A 16,929-nucleotide genomic window follows, 5' to 3' on the forward strand; every position below is an offset into this window, starting at 1 on the left:
AGAATGTAATTACTCCTCACACTACTACACATATATATTTTATCTTGTACCTAGGATCATCAGGAACGATTTATATATATATATATATATATATATATATATTTTTTTTTTCCCCCCTGTGTCCGCCCCAAGTCGGGTTAATTTGTTGGGGGTTGGAAGGAAGGCCGTGTGCTATTAAGTCATGTTTGTATTTATTATGATGTACATAAATACAGATTATGTTCTATGTTTATGAAACACTAATATCAAGTCTGTTTATAAGAGAAAACTGTCTGGGCATCTTCTTCATAGTCCTGAAGAAGCCTTGTGCGAAACGCGTAGACCAGTGAAGAGAGGAAATATCTATACATACATGAACCTTATGATATATACCAACTTATCCTTATATATGTATGATGTACATGAGTGAAATTAGTAGGAGACATTGATCTCCTGTGTACGAGCTGAGATCAGTTTGGGGCCAGTTTCTTCATTTTATTGAGATCTGGTTTTAGATAAATCAATAAAGTTATTTTAGGATAAATCCATGTTGTTGTTATCTGTCTCATGCTGTGCCCTTAAAGTCCACACATATGACAGTGGTTCCTTGTGATCATCTGTAGTTTTGCATTTTTTTTTTGGATAAGAGAAGGGATTTAGTAGGATACTCCAAATAACTGTTCACAGGTGAGGACAACTCTCTCAATAGAACTGTATCGCTTATCATCTGCAGGACCATAAAGCACCTGTATGGGATGAACAAGTCCCTTTGTAGCTGAAGGAACGCAGTGAACCTTGCCTCTTCAAGACACCAGCCAGTGTCTCCTTTGGCTTGCACCCAGTAACTGACTTCTAACACCCAGAGGAGGATCCAAAAGCACAAGTCCCAAGGATCCCCTGTGGGGGGGTCTATACTCACAAGGCTCTTGGAGCACACACACCAGTCTTCCTCAGTAGTACCAGACAGGATCCGCAGACATCCTCCCTCAGTCAGCCCTCGTAAGGACCAATGGGGTTGCAACTTCAATGTTTTAGGCCCTCAGGTCGCTCCCCCCGGGGCTGCCTAGCAGCCTCTGCAAGGGAGAGGCAGCATCCCCCTCCCCACTTAGACCTCTCTCCCTAGAGGTAGACTGGACTGGACTACGAGCCCATGTGCTCTTCAGAAATAAATGCAGGTACCCAGCATGCCTTGGGGCACACCCCCTTCTAATTGGCCAGGGCTGTACAGACATCCATGCTCTCATCTGCCAGGCTTCCATCCACCTGTCCAATATACTCAATGGCTATTGGATCAGTGTGAATCATCAAGACAGCATGAGCTGTGTCCCTGTTAGGTAGAGAAACCAAAAACTATATCCACTCATTCTAGCACCTACCTAGGAGGGCACTACATCTGTATGGCAGGGTCTGTTTGATTATTCACCTGCTGGGACGGTGCTCTGATGTGAGAAGCTGCAGTGTCAGTATTCCTTTAGCAGTAATTAACCCCTTACAGGTTTTTCTCAACCAGCAAACAGAAACAACTGTTACACTGTATTTTATGACATCTTAGGAGACTGCGAATTGAGATTTAAAAAATAAATAAATAAATTACTACATAGCTTATATCAATTATATATGTTATAATATCTTTTTTTTCTTAACAATATGCAGTTCTCCCTTGCACCGTGTCTGTTTATCATGGATTTATTTCTTACAGACAGGTCCTTGTGCCACTGCAGTCTAATCCATCTATGCTGTGGCTGCTCTATGCAGGTTATAGCTGGAGGGGGCAGCATCTTCCTTACTGATACTGTTCCTGGATTGTCAGCTCTTCTGCAGGCCTCATAAAGCTGGTGTATGGGAAGCTGACTAATGGACACTTTCTATTAAGCCTTTCCAGATCTGCATGTACAAGGAGTCTCAACTCTGACCATGTCAAACTTTTCCCTTGCAGGATCACTCAACTGACAAGTTTAATCCTCTTCAAACAATTCCTATAAAGGAAGATGAGGATGATCTATAAGCAGGTTTTTGTACCTCTCTTCTTGCAGATGTACCTGCAATGCAAGTATTTTTAGCACTTGAAAAGGAGTGAGTTGTCTTTTTCCCTATGATGTTTAATCTAGAAGCTCATGCTAGAAGAGTGGCGCAAATTGAACAGAAGGACAGAGCAGCAGAATGTCTTAGTGGTCATCACCTTGCAGCACTGGGTTGCTCAGTTCAAACCCCAACCAGAACACTTCAACCTGTACTGCAGGATGTCAGATTTGGCACTTGAAGAGGTCTTCCAGTATAATGAGTCACCTATTTGGTTGACGTTGCCTACATGAGCTTAGCCATATACATGGAGTTGCCATTGGGGGATGCTGTGTCCTTCAGGGGTATACTCATTAATGATGATTAGCTTGGTCCTTTGAGGGGTTTAGGGTCTTCTGATGGTAACTTTGTGTTGGACTTGTCCCTAAAGGCCCGTACACACGTACCGATCGTCGGCATACAAACGTCGGTGGACGAAGGATCTGCCGATTGTACGCGTGTTAGTATGGTGCCTCCGACAGATGTCTGCGCACAATCTGCGGACAAAAGTCTTTCGTGCAAACATGAAAATATTTGTATGCCGACACCAGAACGGACGATTGTTCGCCTGTCAGTACACAATTCGGCCGACAGACCGCAGATTTGCAAGACTGGGCATGCTCAGAAAATAGAAAACACAGGGAAAGTTAACCATTACATGACATCACTTCTGCAGTCGGCGGACAAAATTCTTGTGCTGTCCTTGTGCTGTCTTTGCACTTTTCAGCAGACACCGACATCCCGGGGAGAAAAGAGGAACATTTGTATGCCGACCATCGGTACGTGTGTACGGGGCTTAAGGTGTATATCTGTCTGCAGTTGTAGCCTGTGAACCTGCCTTAACCCTTGCCTCTCTTCCAATGCAATGGAAGTTGGGATGAAGAATATTGATTCTATCCTAAATAATAATTCTACAAGTTGGACATTCTTGTCTGCATTGCAAGAGTTTAAACTGTATCCTTTAAGGGCTAGCCTCCTTTGATAGCAATGAGCTGCATTTAGTCTGGCCTCCTGCTTTAGAGTAAATGTCTGCCAAATGAAAGAAAACTGCAGTTCTAGAGTCAGTGTCTAATTCCAAAGAGGTTTGCTCCTGCAGTTCTGACTCGGAGTCCAGAAAGCATTGAAGAGAGAAAGAGAGTCCTCATCCAAAAAGGCAGGAAAGAGCTTGAATTCTGGGGGAGAGGTTGCTTACTGGTCTTTTTCAGATTGTGTCACCCATTCCTCCGAGGACCAAGGAATTGGTGCTCAGAGGTGGGTAGAGGTTGTAACCAAGGAATGGTGCTTGGAGGTAGGTAGGAGGTGGAACCAAGAAATGGTGCTTGGAGGTGGGTAGAGGGTAGGGATGGACGAACATTGGCCGGGGCGGTTCGCGAATGTCAGCCGCAAATTTTGTCAAATGTTCGTGAACCGCAAGTTCGCAGCGGCCCCCATTGACTTTAATGGGAGGCGAACTTTAAAAACCTTTAGGTCATATTTGCAGCCACAAAAGACGTACTAGCTGTGCACAAACATTCCCACCACATGGACAATTTTATAACAGCAGTATTGCAATTGGAAAAGTTGCCCTAAAAGTTTTATTTTTTTTTTACAGCAAATTTATTTTTTTTTTTTCATAAATCAGCCAGAACTGACAGCATCCGGTAAATCCTCAGATATATAGTGCAGTGCTAATATTCACATCAAAAAAATATATTAAAAACAGCATAGATGATAGGAAAAATAGTCCATGCAATGCCCGTGAGATGAAGGTGAGTCAAAACAATCTGGTTGGAGAAACAGGTGCTCTTAGTGCACTCCCGACCCCCACCTTATAGATTGGCCTCTCACCTTAACATTGCTTGTACAAAGCATATACAATCCTCTCACACCGAGCAATCCTGGATCGATCCTCCCCTTATTTGGACACAATGGATCGGCCACAGTCTAACACTCCAAACACCAACAAGCCAGTACTCCTGGGTCAGCTCAGAACGGCAGCTCCTCTCATAAGCATGTGTTAGGGAACATAAAACGGGGCAAGCCCATAGTGTAATACTGACAACTTTAATGGTAAAGTGCATAAAAAGACAGCCTCTATAGCATGGCAGGGGAGATTTCTACATCGACATAGCTTGCATTATTTAGTGAATAGGCCATTTTTTATTTTCATTGAACTTGCTGGCTGAACCAAAAAAAATTTGTAAAAAAAAAAAAAAGACAGCCTCTTACTTTTGTGCAGATAAAATCAGTGTATGGTATCACAGTAGTAACCGGCGAGTCTTGCAGAGACCTCGCCAGACTCCAGACAGCAGCGGGTGACGTTGATGGCTCTGCCTTCCCCCCCGTACTCGTGTCGTCGCCCAATGGGTGGAGACTTCTTCAGCGGTATTGAAGGCTATGTGAGACGTCACCCCTTATGAATACCGGGTTGCCCACTGATTGGCCGGGCGGTCCGGATCCTCCGATTGGCTGTATTCCGCCTGGAAAGCTGCATTCCTCCCAACATGGAAGTAAGCAGACCTGTGCCAAGAGACAGCCCCTCGCTCATGCCGCGCCGCTCGCTAATTGGCCGAGCGGGGCAAACGCTTCTAATTGGCTAATCCTAGTCTTCATGGTGACACAGAAGCTGTTTTCCACTAGAAGGCGGAAGTTGTTCGGGCTTGTGCCCAGGCTTGTTAACCATTCACTTCCTATAATATGCTAATGTGCCTTTATCATGGCTGCAAAGGCACCTCTCCTCTCATTAGCAATCCCCCTCAGACCATACACAATTACACAAGTATACGATCTCCACAGGCGATTGTCTCTAGACCCTAATAACATGGATCTGTGTAAGAAGGAGCGCAAGGGTAAAACCCTTATATAAAGGACATAATCAATAATAATAAAAATATATTAAAGGAGACATCGACGTCCCGCTGTCATCTGGATTACATGATAAAAAACCTTTAATAAATGCACATAAAATTACATTAAAAGGTAATATAAAACATCATTAAAAACTAAATAAAAGACAATAAAAGCAATAATTTACCGATCAGATATAAAACAATTTAAGTCGAAATCCACGTTTAACTCACGGGGAACCCCCACTTTTGTTTCGTAAATCCAAAAGGATTCCCGCTGGCTGAGTTGCCAAATAAAATTTCCTCCTCTCCAGTGTTTTTTAACCCTTTCCACTCCCCAAAATTTTATCCCTCTCTGGTCTTTATTATGGTATTTTTTGAAGTGTTGGGTAACATGGTGGGGGGTTTTTCCTTTTTTAATGTTCCGTACGTGCTCTGCTACCCTGGTTTGTAGGGCCCTGGACGTCCTGCCTACATACTGCAAACCGCAGTCACATTCGAGCATGTACACAATGCCTGTGGTCGAACATGTAATCAGGTCTTTTAAAGCGGAGTTCCGGGCACAAAATCGATATTTTTTTTTTGTGCCCGTCCGCTTGTTCCCCTTCACCTGAAAAGGAATTGGATAGTTAGGTTTTTTTTTTTTATTTACTCACCTTGTAATTGAAGATCGACGATACTCACCTAGTCTTCACATCCTCCCTCAGCGCCGCGGCTCCGGCGTCACTTCCTGGCTTGCACTGATTCCTGGGAGCTGAACATCATCGCTCCCATGAATCAATGCGACAGCACCGGCCCCGCTCGTCACTTCCGGGCGACGCCGCATTCCCCTGCTAAACAGCTTCTGGGCATGCCCAGAAGCTGTGGAGGAATGCGGCGCCGCACCGGAAGTGACGAGAGGGGCCGGTGCAGGCGCATTCTGGGAGAAGAAGACGCGGAAGAAGATGCCGAAGAGGACCGCCCCGGCTTCAGCTGCCCACAAGAGAGATGGAAACGCTGTGGAAGTAATTTTATAAGTAAGTATTTCTTCTAAAAGGTAAGTGCGAACCGGGACAGATCAGAGGCTAGCCATTGTGGAATGTACTAGCCCTGACTGTCCCGGGGGTATGTTTGTTGAAAAATAATTTCTGTGCCCGGAACTCCCCTTTAACTCGTATTTTTTTCCTGTGGTATTAGCTGTGAACTCCTTCCTTCGTTTAAGATTGGTTTTAACAGTACGGCACGCCACGCATTTTCCACAGGCGTAAAACCCTGATAGAAAAGAAAATAATTTATTATTATTTTGTATGGGTGGGTCTACTGCACCGGGAGCTAGGTAATTCCTCATTGTTGGTGCTTTCTTGTACACAAAGGAAGGTCTAGCTGGTAATTTTGTCCCTAGAACTTTGTCTTGTTGTAAGATCGACCAGTGCTTACCAATGATCTTTTCGATTTTCTTGTACTGTACGTTATAATCCAATATGATCCTAATCTCATCTTTCTTGGTGTTAGTTACTCTGGGAGCATTGGACAAAAGACTATCCCTATTGATGGCCTGCACTGCCATCCTATCTTTCTCCACTTTATCCTTGCTATACCCCTTTTGGACAAATCGTTCAGTAAATAATCTTGACTGAGAGTCATAATCTATATCTGATGCACAGTTCCGCCTTAAGTGCATGAACTGTCCTTTTGGGATATTGCATAACCAGGTGTGATGATGACAGCTGTCCAATGGGATATATGCATTGCGGTAGGTAGGTTTCGAAAAATTTGAGGTGGTGAACTTATTATCATTTTTGGAGATAACCAAATCCAGGAATACTACCTTTTCTTGGCTGGTAGTCCATGTCAAGACGACGTTTTTGTTATTTCTATTAAGTTTATCCATGAACGTAACCAGGCCGTCTGAGTCCCCATCCCAAATTAGGAACAGGTCGTCTATGTATCTACGATAACATAACAACTCAGTGGGGCGATCCGTGAACATGACTTCTTCCTCCCAGTGGGCCATAAACAAATTGGCCACACTGGGAGCGAAGCGTGCCCCCATCGCCACACCCCTGGTTTGGAGATAATATGACTTATCATACCAGAAGTAGTTCCTGGTCAAACAGAACCACAGGCTACTCAGTAAAAAACTTCTCAGTTTTCTTGGTAGTGAGGAATTAGTAAAGGCCCATTTCACAGCTGCTTCTGCTGCATTATGTCCGATGATGGTATACAGGGAGCCTACATCCGCTGTAACCAATATCGATGAGGCCGTACAAGGTAGGTCTTGCAATATCTGTATGATATGCTTGGTATCCTTTAAGTAGGCTTTGGTGTTGACTACCAGAGGTTTTACCCTTGCGCTCCTTCTTACACAGATCCATGTTATTAGGGTCTAGAGACAATCGCCTGTGGAGATCCTATACTTGTATAATTGTGTATGGTCTGAGGGAGATTGCTAATGAGAGGAGAGGTGCCTTTGCAGCCATGATAAAGGCACATTAGCATATTATAGGAAGTGAATGGTTAACAAGCCTGGGCACAAGCCGAACAACTTCCGCCTTCTAGTGGAAAACGGCTTCTGTGTCACCATGAAGACTAGGATTAGCCAATTAGAAGCGTTTGCCCCGCTCGGCCAATTAGCGAGCGGCGCGGCGTGAGCGAGGGGCTGTCTCTTGGCACAGGTCTGCTTACTTCCGTGTTGGGAGGAATGCGGCTTTCCAGGCGCCTTGACAACGGAGTACAGCCAATCGGAGGATCCGGACCGCCCGGCCAATCAGTGGGCAACCCGGTATTCATAAGGGGTGACGTCTCACATAGCCTTCAATACCGCTGAAGAAGTCTCCACCCATTGGGGGACGACAAGCTTACGGGGGGAAGGCGGAGCCATCGACGTCACCCGCTGCTGTCTGGAGTCTGGCGAGGTCTCTGCAAGACTCGCCGGTTACTACTGTGATACCATAAGCTGATTTTATCTGCACAAAAGTAAAGGCCCGTACACACGTACTGATCGTCGGCATACAAACGTCGGCGGACGAAAGATCTGCCGATTGTACGCTTGTTAGTATGGTGCCTCCGACAGCTGTCTGCGCACATTCTGCGGACAAGAGTCTGTCTTGCAAGCATTAAAAATTTTGTATGCCGACACCAGAACGGACGATTGTTCGCCAGTCAGTACAGAATTCGGCCGACACACAGCTACAAATCCCAACACGCATGATCAAACCAAATGAGTTCCCGGAAGAATTTTCTCTAGTAAACTCAACATTTTATTCAGAAAGAACTTTCGGCTCGCGGCAGTCCAAGAAATAGGTGAAATGCGGAGCACATGCTCATCTTGATAAATGTGAGAAGAAGGAAGATGCTGCTCATAATTCAATACTTTTCTAATAAAAAGGCATGTGTTCTGTTATGATGAAGATAATGTTTGTCTATTCTATCTGTTCTATCAAATGTTAGAATTAAATAATTTGAACTCTTCACCATTATTATTGTTTAAATAGCAAAGATCTAACTATTGATATGACCCTTTATTCTTGTCTGAATTAATGTCTAAAACATATTTTTCGGGTTATGCACAATATTAAACATGTTAACAAATTCAGATAGGCCATTTTTTATTTTCAATTTTCTTTATTTTTTTTATCTCAGAAAAAAAGAAATGAAAACATCAATATAATAAACTAAACATAAAAAAGGTCCATTTGGACAAAATTAAAATACAAACTGCCAAACAGGGGTAAAATAAATAATAGGGGGTTACACAAATTAAAGTTGCTGGTAACTGAAATCAGGTTGCCATGAGGGCAGGTTTGGATCCTGCTGGCCATATTGCCACTGGCCATGTGGCATTTGGCGAGGTGGTGGGTGTTGTGGAGGTGGAGGGCATGGGTGCTCCTGGCATGCATGGCTGTGCTCATTAAGGATGCCATTTTCAGCCTTTTGCAGCACATCGAGGATGATTTTTCGGGCATACTGACACTGGCTGAGGTCCACCTTATCTAAAATTTTGCCCGTCATGTTGCCAAATGATTCATTGGCCTCCGGTTTCCTACGTAGGGCTATGGTGGCCTCCTGTATAAATTCCTCAGTTATGTCATCCACATGCTTCCTCTTTTGCCTCCGTTTGGCAGGAGGAGGTGGTGGTGGAAATAGTTCCGCAGGCTCCTGGCTGCAACCTGGCTCCTCCTCAGTGACACTTCCCTGTTGATGAAATGAACAATTGATTAGAATGTTATAGTGTATATAAAAATTATATTATTGTGATCAAATAGCAGACTTTACATACAGTGGCGTACCTAGGGTCTCCAGTGCCCTTGTTGAGGAGCTGTATTTGGCAACAACCCCCCCCCCCAAGATCAATGTAAAAATGTAACCCACCCCCCCAAAAAAAATTAAAGGGCATTAAATGTTTCTCATTTGTCCCTTGTTTGCCCAGTGTAGAGCTCTCTAGTGGGCAATCATTGTCTCAGGTGTGAAAAACAAGAAAGAGAGGGGTGAGAGATAGAGAGAGGGAGAGAAAGAGGGGGTGTGAGAAAGAGAGGGAGAGAAAGAGGGGGTGTGAGAGAGAGAGGGAGAGAAAGAGGGGGTGTGAGAGAGAGAGGAGGGGGGTTGAAGAGAGAGAGGGGCCTGAACTTGCAGAGGGCTTTGATGTAGGGCATTGAGGGTGAAGCGGTGCAGGAAAACAGGAATAAGGAAGCCACCTGCCTTGCTGACCCGGAGTGAGAGACCAGAGACATGGAAGCAAGGATGGATGGATCATTTGCAGGAGCTGTTAGTTTGTTAGTTTTGTATTAAAAAAGGTTGAGCCAGAGGAATTCTGAGGCTCCAGCAGTGTTTGTTAGGACTGGAGGTGTGCTGGGGATGCAGCAGTGTTTGTAAGACCAGAGGTGTGCTGGGGATGCAGTGAGAGGCAGTCTGTCTCCTGGTCTTTTGGCTCAGCTGCTCTCAATGTTTTACACCTGCATGAATCCGCCTGCAAACTGGGGGTTCTGGGGTGTGCAGGCTGAGTGGATTGTTCAAAAAAACAATAAACCAATGCCAATGTTTTTGTGACCCACCCCCCTTGGCCTGCGCCCCTGGCGGTTGCCTGTCATGCCAACCCCTTGCTATGGCCGTTTACATTAAGGGTCAATTATGGTTTAGCTGATAATTTTGTTACATGATTAAATTTTAGCAGACAATATATAGTGAAATGCCATACCTGAGTAAAACTCTCCTCCAGGAAATCCTCATCCTGGCTTTGATCAAGCGACACTGAGCCCTCTGCCGATGTAGAAGGCAGTGTAGATATGGATGGCCTGGATTCCAAGGTGTCGGACAGGAATCGCAAGTTATCATAGTACCACAGCCGTGGTACATGTACATTTTGGGCACCTGCTCCAGAGTGGGTGGAATCTTCTATTTTTTTTACCTCCCGCCTGTAGGCACTCGAATACTATTGATTTTTCGCCTTACATACTCCACATTTGCCCCAGGACAGACGGGCTTGTAGAAGGCCACCAAATGGTCAATGGCCTGTTTTTTTAGTTTTTTATTTTTATAATCCGCCGACTTCACTTGCCACAAACACGGCAGTTGCCTGTACTCGTCAATAAAACTTATTAGAAAGTTGTGGCTGGTGTAATTGTCCACCATATTGCAGGAAAGTATATGCCTGCAAGACACAACACAACACAAAACATATTAAAATAGCATGTATTTTGGCACATAATAGAGATATTCCTAATAAAAGCTGTATAGGGCCCAAAACACACACTTTCTATTAAAATAGTCGTACCTTTGTTTGTGGGGAAAAGTCGTGATTCGCCGCTCGATCGTGCTCCAACCCTCGATATGTCCGCTAGCGAATCGTCGGCCGAACGATCCGGCGTCATTTAAATACAGCGCAGGCGTCAACTCCTCCTCCAGTGGCGGGCTTGTGCAGGGGTGTGTACGTGCTGAAGATCAGGCCTACATGCGACACCTGAGGCAGTGGAATAATCATTGTTTAATTACGAACCATGTCTCAACGATCTGAGAGCTCAATTAGTGTGGGCAGAAGTGATTGGGCCACCCGAAAATCAAGGGCTACACCCATGACAAAGGCAGAAATGGTTGAGATGGTCTCCATTTTACAAAAAATGGACTATGATGGAAAGTTGGCCAATTTACGATCGGCCCAATGCCAGGAAAGATGGCATCATGGATAAGGTGGTGGCATGTTTGCAAAAAAAATTCGGTGTGGACCGATCGAAAGATCAAATTCGGAAACGGTGGTCCGACCTGAAACACCGTGAGCAGGATCAGCTGGGCCAAATCCATTGGATTTTGAAAAAAAGTATGTTTTTTTTTTTGTAATTATTTTTTTAAACATGCAATAAGTTTTTTTATAATTTTGTGTATGTTGTATTAACATGTCTAGATTATAATGTCTATGTAAAAAGTTAGATTACTCATTTTAGTTGTCATGTCGTGATTAGATCGATCTATTGTTGATGTTTTAGTATATGACATTAAAAGTCAGGAAGCCATAGTTAAAAATATATGTATTGTGTTGCAACGAACGTTCTTTCCTGCACGAATCTTCTCTGCAAACATTCCTATTAATCACAGATTATTATTCAAACCTTTCAATAGGAGAAAAACGTAAACTCCGTGCCAAACAATGGGAAAGGAGGAGGAGAGGTTTGGCAGCTCCATCGGCAGTTGTGGAAGAAGATGAGGACATGGGCCCAGATGGTGGCACAGATTCGACTAAAGGTAATTGGTTCCTATGCACTGTCAAACATTAATGTACCATATTTTTCGTAGATAACCATGTACATGTCTTAATATTTGTTACTAAAAGAGCTATCAAGCAGGGCACCATGTCCTAACAAATGTACCTCTTGTGACTTTTATGATATGGCCAATTTTTTGTATTATGTAGATGAAGACATTATTCCTGAGGTGATTCTGGTGGAGCCAACAAGTGACCAGACACCAGAGCAACAAGAAGGTTGGTAGGCACAGATTTCTGGGTAGTGGGATCATATAAATATGTGTATTTGCAATGATTGTTTAACCTTATATTCCTGTATTCCCTTACAAATTTACATTGCAGATGCGAGGATGTGGCATCCCCAGCCAGGTCAGAACCCAGATCTCCTGGCAACTTGCCAAGCAGCGTGGAAGCCACTTCTGAAAATGTGGACGATCCTGGACCAAGTGTCAGAGAGCCAATTGTGTGCCCACGTAGGTTTTTTCATAATGATTTTTATCAGTGTTATTTTTAGCCTCCAATTGTCAACACTAGTTCCCTATGGGAGCCTCTTTATTTGAATAGAAGTCGCACCGCAAGTCGGATCAGGATGCTCTGTCTTGCGGGGCCACTTGAGCTGTGAAGATTTTTGAGGGGGAACTACACAAAACAATTGAATAACCCACCGTGGGTATCCCCCCAAGTTCACAACCAGGCCTTTTGTGTGTGGTATTGAGTTTGAGGGTAGGCCCACAACAAAAAGACAGCGTGGGTTACCCACAAAACCCCTACCAGACCCTTATCCAAGCATGCAGCTTGTCAGGCCAGGAAAGAGAACGAGCAAGCGGACCAAACACCCCCTGGACCACAGCAGGAGACATGCCCTCAACATGGGGGGGTTTTGTTCTTTGGGCCAGGGGGCCTCTGCACCGCACACCCAAAAGCACCTTGCTCCCATGTAGAGGACAAGGGCCTCATCCCCACAACCCTGTCTGGTGGTTTTGGGGGGGTCATGCGGCCAGGGGGTTCCTAGGACTTTGGAAGCAACCTTCAACAAAGGGTGGCCCCCAGATCCCAGACACCAATCACTGTGTGAATGGGTATGGGGTACATAGTACCCCTACACATTAACCACATAAATGGAAGTGTATGTGAATAATGACAGGAGACATTTCTGAAATGTTCTTAAATATCTTCATCCGGTCTTCTCCACTCTGCTCTTTGGATCTTCTCCTCTCCACTCTTCTGCTGTGCAATCTTCTGCTCTTATGTTGTCTGCTCTTTTGCCCTAGGCTCTTCTTCTTCCTCCTGTCCTCCTCCAATGCTGTTGCCGTGGATTCTGCCCGTCTCAGTTCTCTGCAGCTTAATATATATACATTACGACCATGCCCTCACAATGACGTCATCATGCATTCACACCCCTAATGAATATATAGTAAGCTCAGGAGACCGGCAGAATCATCAGCAACAGGATCAGAGGAGGACAGGAGGAAGAAGAAGAGCCTAGGGCAAAAGAGCATAAGAACAGGGTAGGTATTAACTCGAGAGTAATTAAAAATAACCTGGACACCAAATGTTTCTATATTATGACCTCATGTAGGTGATTCACATTGACTCAGTTGTATTTTTTTTTTACAGATCATGATTTACATAGTTGCACTTTGGCCAAATTAACCTGTGAGGCTCTACAATGTTGCTCAGACCTAGAGCAAATAAAGGAAACAGCAACAGCATTGCAATCCAAAATGCGTGATTTTGTGGACATGCTTTCCAAATCTTAAAAGATTTTATCAACGTTTTTAATGTTTTTATTGGTTCCTGATATTACAAATGTTTTGTAATATTTTATGATATGTTGATGACACTCAGTTGTTAAGAGTGTACCCACGTTTGGGAAAAACACTTTAGAACACCCTAACCCTGTGAATGTTTCTTACAAAAATTTTTTTACATTCAACAATGTGTGTTCAATTCTTTATTGACTTTCGTTGGGGGGGTCCAGGTCTAAAGCTGTGTAAAGAAGCACTAAATGTATGATGGCTGTCCTATTCACATATTTCCATGTTAATGAAAACATTTTGGACACTGCCATATGCGAGTTGCTGGAGGTGTCAATTAAATGTTAAAGATCCCACCAGTTTTAACGCATATCACAGTGCGATCTGACATTTCACACAGGATCGGATCATACAAGTGGGAACGACTGTGCGATCCTATCCTGATGCAGCTGAATAAATGCATCATGTGCGACTTTTGTGCGAGTGCAGTGCGAATTGAGACATACACTTTGTATGGCTACATTCGCACTGAACACGCACACAAGTCGCACATGACCCTTTATTTCTGATGTATCTGGATTGGATCGCACAGTGCTTCACACTTGTGGAATACAATCCTGTGCAAAAAGTAAGTGGTGGGTCACCCTTATGCGATGCTGGAAGGCTGCAAAGTCACAGACTTCCCGCATCGCATAAGTGTGACTCAACACTCAAGGTACTAGCAGTCCTAGGATTCAATATGGCATTGATATTGCCAGTAGCAATCAGTGTAGGGAGATCAGTGTAATCTATAGTGTATTGCTGGTTCTTTGGTCTAGTTCACTTTCCATTACCTATATATATAACACTTTGAGATGAACAATGATCAAGTTTCACATAACACTGACATATCCTAACATTGGTGGGCAGTGAGAAGGATGTCATAAATGAACACAACATAACAGGTGTAGGTACGTTGTTAATACCCTAATGTATTATATGAAATATATAGTATGGGCACCTTCTGGACAATGACCACCAATGTAAGGTGACATTAGATGAACCTTGGGTGTGACCTAGTTCTCAATGTGAGAGGGTTTGTGGAAATTTTATGGGGTGCAGAAGGCCCTTGTATTTATACCACTGGCTAAAAAATTAACACATGGCCATCATCACTTTGGATCAGCTGGTGAGAGACTACAGTAAAGAACCACACTGATGAATGTATTAACACTTCCAAAGTCACACATATATAACACATGATTAACCCCAAAAATTATGTTTGGCATATGTGCCCAAATGATTAGAATCCACAATACAGAATCATTGCAATTTTGGTTTAATGTGTTGAAAAATAAGATATCTCTGACATTTATCTTGTGTGTCAAATCTTTAACAACATTAATGTGTGTGTGACATTGATTGCTGCCAGGAGGACACAGCTCCTCTCCCCACGAAATATTCCAGATATTCCTGGCGGATCTGACAGGCCCTCTGTGATGCCAATCCTGAGCGTCCAACTTGCATTGAGGTCATGGACTCCATTTGGTCACGAGGTTGGGCCTCTCCACTTGTACCTGGCATAGCAGGGTCAGTATCTAGTTGCTGCATAACATAATTTTCTGCATTCCTGCATAGGAAGTTGTGCAAAATGCAGCAACACAGGACCACGTTATCAACTTTGTACAGTGCCAGGAATATCCGGAACCGGTTGGCCATTATCCCGAAGGCATTCTCCACAACTCTGCGAGCTCTGGACAACCGGTAGTTGTAGATCCTTTGGTCGGGGGTGAGGTTCCTCTGAGGGTAGGGCTTCATGAGATGCTCCCCAAGCGCAAATGCATCATCTGCGATAAAAACAAAGCTCATACCCTCAACGGTTTGCTCCCTGGATGGTAGGTTCAGAGTGCCGCTATGAAGACGACGAGCGAACTCCGTCTGCTCAATAACTCCCCCATCCGAATTGCGGCCATTTTTGCCAATGTCCAAAAAAATAAACCCATAGTTTGCATTAACTATGGCTAGCATGACTATACTAAAAAATCCTTTATAATTATAATAAAATGTGCCGGAATTCGGAGGGGGGACAATGCAGACATGCTTCCCATCTCACGGACCCCCCCCCCAATTGGGAAAATTCCACTTCTCCAGAAATTGAGCAGAAATCTCCAGCCATTGCTCTGCGTTTGAAGGAAACTGTGGGGGAAAAACAAAAAAAAAAGATTTAGTGCTTGAGCACATCACATTATTAATTACACACACAGTTGTCTGTTAAATGCTTATGCAACTTTTTAAAAATATAAACAACAGGAAGGCAATCATTTGGATTTGGGGATGTAACATCTACATACATTTATTTTACACCTCCTATTGTTCTTATATTGTAAAGGGCCATACACACTATAAGATTCTCTGAAGACTTTTTCCTTCAGATTTACCTTTTCTATGTAGTGCAAGGGCCTGCCAGATTGCATAGGATTTTAAAGTGTTTGTTTGACCTCATATTATTTGGTTTTGGTAAATCGGAAGGATAAATTGTTCTGACAATCTTATAGTGTGTATGGCCCATTATACTCACCAGCTAGAGCTGAGATTTACAAACTACGGCCCTCCAGCTGTTGCAGAACTACACATCCCATGAGGCCTTGTAATTCTCTGACATTCACAGACATGACTAGGCATGATGGAAATTGTAGTTCCTGAACAACTGGAGGGCCGTAGTTTGAAGACCTCAGAGCTTGAGCTTTGGTATATGCTGACTTTTAGATTTAGCATGTGGGTGGGGGGATGGGTAAGTAAAACTGGGCATTTATACATCAATAAGGGCTTGTGGTCAGTGAAGGTTTTAACATCATTACATAAACATACACAATCATAGGTGGGAATGGATGGACTGATGTATTTAAGATAAATCATAAACTAGGTACTAAAACATTGGCCAAGGAATAATTGTTTGAGGGAAAGTAATAAAATGACACAGATTCAAAATACTGTTAACAGGCAATGCGTTTAGGGACACATAGGAGAGAATGGTGGGGTGGTTAGTGGGTAGTTTTACAAATGGTTAAGATAGTCTACATCTTTACTACTATGTGCATGCAGACAGAGGGTAGTTACAAAATAATGGCCTGTGTCAATTGTTGTACATCCAAAAACATCATAATTCGGGTGAAACGACTAATACATGTAATGTAATATAAAAAAAAAAACATACCTTGATATAGTCCTTCTGCAAGACCTTGATGATGGCAGAGCAGGTCTCAGGGATGATGACTCCAAGTGCTTGGGGGGAGATGCCTGTGGTGAACTTCAGATCCTGCAGGCTTCTCCCTGTTGCAAGATACCTCAAAGTCGCAATTAACTTTTGCTCAGGAGTAATTGCAACCCGCATACAAGTATCCTGCTTGATAATATAGGGGGACACCAGGGCAAGAATACGGTAAAAGATGGGATCCGTCATCCTCAAATAATTCCTGAAATCATCAGGATTATTTTCCTGGAGCTCCCTCAGCAAGGACATGTGGGAAAATTGATCATGGTTAAGCAACCAATTTTTCGTCCAGGAGGTCCGGTTCTTCTTCCTCTTGCTCGTACGTCGCTTCAGAGCCAAAACTCCTAC

The 16,929-nt window shown here is 43.7% G+C and overlaps 1 protein-coding gene across 1 annotated transcript in view; it reads left to right on the top strand.

Moving 5' to 3' along the window:
• The window catches only part of LOC309550239 (uncharacterized protein), a gene marked incomplete at both ends in the record, with an annotated part of 1,760,330 nt that overhangs the window by 579,164 nt on the left and 1,164,237 nt on the right, over window positions 1-16,929 (top strand).

The sequence above is a fragment of the Pelophylax lessonae genome, assembly GCF_965119305.1.
Source record: "Pelophylax lessonae genome assembly, chromosome: 3".
Classification (NCBI taxonomy): domain Eukaryota; kingdom Metazoa; phylum Chordata; class Amphibia; order Anura; family Ranidae; genus Pelophylax; species Pelophylax lessonae.